Raw genomic sequence first — 6,000 nt, forward strand, 5'->3', positions numbered from 1 at the left:
ATTATTTTAATTTTACATTTACATATTTTATTGAGAATGGTCTTTAAGTTCCTCAGTGTTACTCGTGCGTGGAAACATTTTTAAAGAGTACCATGAATCCGGCTCCATTAAAAAGGCTCCTAGCAAATTCTCATCCAATTATGATGAGCAAAAACTGGCGTTTTTTAGTCAAAACTGTCTAGTCTGAAATAAAAAAAATAAACCAAGCTGGAATGTTTTGACAGCAACTCGTTGCCAAACGCAAGGGAACCCGTCGCATTGATTATACCTGATGTAATTTGTTACTTTCTTTTTTCTAATAGATGTGAACTATTTTATATAATGGAGGGTAAATCTGATATTCATCTTTGTTAAAGGGGTAAAACATACGAAAAAGGTTAAGAACCCCTGGTTTAGACTTTAGGGCCAAGGTATTACTGTTTGTAAAACCCATGCTGAAGTATTTTGCAGTTTTTGTATGTCCTGCTGCTGTTACATGCAGGACGTAGGTGTTTAGCTGTTTTATCATTACAAAAAATCGAAAAAACTATGGCAGATCTAGTGAGAATTAGATACATGTATATTACATGAGTTTACAAATGTAAATACTGCATGTCACTTGAAAAGAATGGTTGGTTTTTCTGGCAAATCTAGCATGTTGAGTAAATGTTTCGTTTTAAACACGGTGTTGAGACTTAAGCCACTATAGCAATTAGGTTTTCGTGGTTTATGTGATTAGACTAGATTTCTGCTGCATATTTGTGCATGATTTTCCTATGGAACAACAAGTGTTTTTGAAATTAATTGCTTTGTAAAGTTTTGACAGCAAATTTCCACATGTATGTTACTGTTACACAAGTGCCATCATTTACTGCAAAGTGCAAATAAAGTTATGTCACCTCAAATCGTAAAAATCTGGAAAATCAACGTTTTTTTTCTTTCCAAACAGATCAAGAGAGGTATATAAAAATATTATAAGCTTTTAAAGTAAAGTTAAACTTGTTGAACCAACTCCAGTTGTTTAGTTATAAAACTTACATTAAACCAATATATGCAATGTACAATTTTATAAAAACATATTTTCTGGATTTAGTGGGCCTTGAACAACTTTAATCAATGTCTGTGTTTTTTTGGTTCTTTGTGCAAAAATATATTATTTGTGTACTGTATAATGTATATGAACTTTTTCTGATAGTTAAAGAAGCTCTTAGAATCCTTAAACCAGTGGTTCCCAACCTTTTTGTTGTCACGGACCCCTTTGGACAGATTATTAAATATGCGGACCCCTACATAAATTTTACCTGAAACTTAATTAACATACTATTGAGTATTCACTATTGTAATAATTATGGTACTCAACTACTGTACTGTGTCGAAATGTTGTTGTACTGTGTCAAAATGTTGAAGAACGAAGAACAACAGAACGAACGAACAAAAGTTGAATAAACAATTGACATAAAACTAAATTAAAGAAACTAGAAAAAAGTGGGAAAAAATATATAAATAAAGACAAGATAGGCGGACTACCAACCCACTACATCTGCACAGCAGGGAAAGAGGGCCAGAGGTTTTTAGCGGGATTTGCGCCTCGCACTGTTAGGACTTAGACGCCCTTCACCAAGCGATTTTCCTCGGGGATATAAATAAAAAATGTGACCTAAAGTGCCATGCCGAAACTTTGTCAACGTAAGCAAATTTAATGAGAGGGCTGTTGTTGCCTTTCCTGAACTAAACGACTATTCTGTGGTTGAGTTTTTGACAATGCAACACGAATGTCATCTTCGTCCTCTGCCTCATATCTATTTAACTACATCCTGGTGTTTTCATTCAAATATTAACTAACTATGCATACCACTCACCTATATGCTTACCGGTACATATCTATTGGCCTAACAGTATTCTCCAGCTGCAAGCACTGGTGTCGTTCCCGCCAATATGAGATAAACCAGGGTCGGCAACCTTTTTCTAGTCGCGGACCAATACCAAACTCAGAAAGGTCAATGCGGGCCGCACAAAATGCTATCTAAGAATTTTGTTACTAAAATGTTAAAAAAACTTTTAATCAGTTGGGCCTCGAAGCTTTTTTTTGCACTTAAAAACGTGTTTAATTACATTTAAGGAGGCAGTAAAGTGTTGCGTAGCGAGCACGATTTTATTTTGGTGCACTAACATTTCTTTCACGTTTTTATTACATTGCCGAAAATAAATAATAAAAAATGTCAAAAAATATATGCCCAATATTTTTGAATAGGCTACGTTTCCGTTTGTTCACAACGCTCTTGGCAGCCTTCCACTGCGCAACGGTAAAGAAGCGCTGATCTAGTTCAAAAGACAGCTTTAAAACGTAAACGAACTGGACGTAGAAAGATCTTTTGTGCGAAGCGCGAAAATTTTTCGCACTTACGTGGTTCAAATAGTCAAAAAGTAGGCCTATTTGAAAAAGGCTCATGTCTAGTGTCAAAGAAGAAGCCGGATCCGGCCCGCGGGCTGTAGGTTGTCAACCCCTGAGGTAAACTTTGGTTGCACCTCATGCTTTCTATTACGTAATGGACGAGCCAATTCTGATTTGGACATGCGTTGGCTTGAGCTTGACACCTGCGAAATTAAAGAGAGAAATGGAAGTAAAACAATCGCTTTTCTTTTTTTCCTTTATTCGTCAAGGTAATCACGGACCCCCAAATGCTTTCTAACGGACCCCCAAGGTGTCCGTGGACCTCAGGTTGGGAACCACTGCCTTAAACCAAGTAAAATATATTGCTTTTCTTGTGTACCTTGTGTAGGCTTTGGTTTTTTGTTGTACATGCACTACAGCAATAAGATTAAAGTTAGAATAACAACATGGTCAGAATAAAACACAGTTCGCAATAAGACCAAAATAGGTCAAATGGCTAATAGTTTGAATAAGATTAAAATCAGAATAAAACCCAAATGGCCTGAATAAGGTCCAAACCTAGCCCCAAACCCACCCCTAACTTCATTACTAACTTTCATTGATAATAATTTCAACCTAGCCTAAATTATAACCCCAAACGACGGCAAATATTATAGTGCTAAAAAGCGCTGTTCAAACAGAAGCGGACACCTGTCAATGCCAAGACTAATATTGGAATGCCAGCCAAATTGTCACATACCTTCTCCACTATTGTACACCGAAAAGCCATCGCAGAGTCGAGAAACAACCATGCGCCAATACTTGCACATTTTGTTAGTACAAGCAACTTCACACTGGGGGATCATCAGTCCGTATCAATCAAGTTGGTAGAGCGACGGTCCCGGCTTGACCGGAGGTCGTGAGTTCGAACCTCACTGCAGGCCAGTTGTTTTTCTGGCTTGCTCTGCTTGCATCATAGATCGACAGATTCGGCGAGTCTGCGATGGCTTTTCGGTGTACTATTGATACGGAAGCCGTAATCGTTGGTCATAAAGCAACTTCCGAGGGGCTAGATCACAGATGTTATTAAACACATGTTTGTGTGTATCTTTCATTCTTCTCCACTATGGTTTTAGATATAAATTTTACAGGGTGAGTTCATATTAGCTCTTATTCCGACATACATATTACTCGTACTTCGGTAACTAAAGAAACGTAAACACTGTCGATCCCAAAACACAAGTATTCTACCTTTTGATGTATTACTTCCAATGCACCCCGCCGAAAAAAAAGCTACAAAAAGAGTTTACAAACTAAAAAAAAATTTAAAACTGCAATAGAGTCATCTTCGCCAAAAGCCAAGACTTGTTACAAAATTTGGATGTGCTAATCATCTGAAAGTTGGGTATGTTTGAAAGTATAACGTAGGTAATAAATTTATACCTAATTAAAATACCTGCATTGGTGTATATTTCCTAAAGGGATGAAACTGTGAAACAACAAATAGGCTAATATGTAACTGTGAAACATTAGACTTAGATTATGGGCCTAATATAGTCTTTAAGATACCAATCATTATAGTTAAATATGTTTTTTATTGCATATACCGGTAACTCGCTTTTTTGTTTTGAAATCAGGCAATTTGGTATTAAATGTATAAGTATCGTAAAATAGGATTGGCTTCTACATAACAGTAAGCAGTTAATAAATGTTCAGATTAAGAGACACTGTTAATAAACTCAAATCCAACCTTGCAAATATTCTTGAGTAAGTTGATTTCGCTTTTTTGTTTTAAAATCCAGCAATTTGGCATTAAATATATAAACATTGTATAATAGCATTGGCCTATAAAATAAAACTAAGCAGTTAATAAATGTTTAGATTAAGACACTGTTTATAACCTTTAGTGCAGCTCAACAGTTGTAGAGCACGGGGTTGGTGTCCAGCGCCACCCTGGTTTGCCTGAGATCATAGACCCCTGGCATACAATTAATCAATTACAATCCTGTTTAACGTTAAGTAACCTATCAAACTTTCACACGGTTATATGTACCTTAGTATACAGAACATTTATACATTTATGTATGTTGTTTTATCACAGCATCAAAAAAAAATTACTATATTGCCATGACCATTTTCTTAAAGAATTTTCATCCTACGTTATATATATACTGTTACATTTTTACAATGGCATGACACCACATATCATTGTATACTTGAGTGCATTTCAATCCCTTTCTACCAAAAAACATTTGTTTACAATGTTGTTATCTGACTTGTGTCACAGACTCACAGCCTCATGTTTTTCGCTAACATATATCTTGTCGGACTGTTTTTAACTAAATACTGTTTGGCAGACATATTCGCTGCGAAAATTTGATAGAATGCTACATGAATTGTTTAAGATATTTTTTTGAATATTCAATTTTTTTTACCTAATTCTTGATTGCTGTTTTTTTAAAGTGATGCTCAGTGAATGCTGCGTCATATGTGGTGACTATACATCTATCAAAGTTCATTGAGGTGTGCTGTAATCTACCTGGTAGTTTTTGAATGCAAGTCTTCAAGCGCGGCTTGTTATATGTGAGGTAAAGGCTTTTAAAATGTTGTTTTGATTTACCAAGGGACCTTTACATTAGGTTTTACTTTTACCGAGCTTGAGACTACTAATATTTCTATGAGAAACAATAATATTTGACCATTGATGTAACAACTTAACTTCTTGATAAATACTAAAAATTAAGGTTAAGGTAATTTTCCTCATTGTTGTTTTAATTAAAATTTTGGTTTAGTTGCTAGTATATTAAAAAGGGTTTAATATTTCAATTCTCACTGTGTGTGGATGGGTTGTGCAGGTTATTAATTGCACTGTTTTCATTTAGATGATTGTTAAAGTTTGTTAAGAATAATTCTTAAATGTCAGGCTTGGGTCAAATTCTAAAATGAGCATTTGCATCTATCGGCAGGGTTGCGGAGTTCATTAAACCACAAAAAGTTTGACTTCAGCAGAAAAGGGTAAGTGTGATGCTAAATTTGTTAAATCTATCGAGTAGGTGTACAGCCTGTATTTAATTTTTTTAACTACATAGGCTGGATATAAAGCAATCTCATTATATGTGTGTCTTATAACTCATGTGCCAACCTATCGATTTACTGTGTTCAACCTTATCAGTTTTACATACTGAGCATTCAAGAGTCAGACTCGGGTAGTCTTACGGAGTTCCTAGTCCAACTTCGCAGCCTTGTCAGGCTACTTCTCTTGCTAGCTTATGTCTTGAAAGTAAATGCAAGATTGTTTATAAAACAGTATTATTATTTGATTAAACTCAGTTTGTATACATTTAACAAATTGATTTGTTTTATTAAAGTGATTGTTGGTGAGTGATGTTTTTCAATGAATACAGCCGAGTTCAACATCATACAGATTTGCCGAACGATAACCAACCAAGTTACAACACTTTTTAAACAAAGATATTTCAGTGCGAACCTGGCTTGTTCTGACCGAGGTATATATCTATAATACATTTGTATAGCCTATATATAATTATCTTTGTTTAACATTCCTTTTAGTTAATGATACCTGTACATGCAATTTGCTAAATTCCTACAGTTTTTAATATTATGCAAAAAATCTTACTTTTTAGCTTTTG

The sequence above is a fragment of the Ascidiella aspersa genome, chromosome 3 (genome assembly GCF_963924565.1).
Source record: "Ascidiella aspersa chromosome 3, kaAscAspe10.2, whole genome shotgun sequence".
In the NCBI taxonomy this organism is placed as follows: Eukaryota; Metazoa; Chordata; class Ascidiacea; order Phlebobranchia; family Ascidiidae; genus Ascidiella; species Ascidiella aspersa.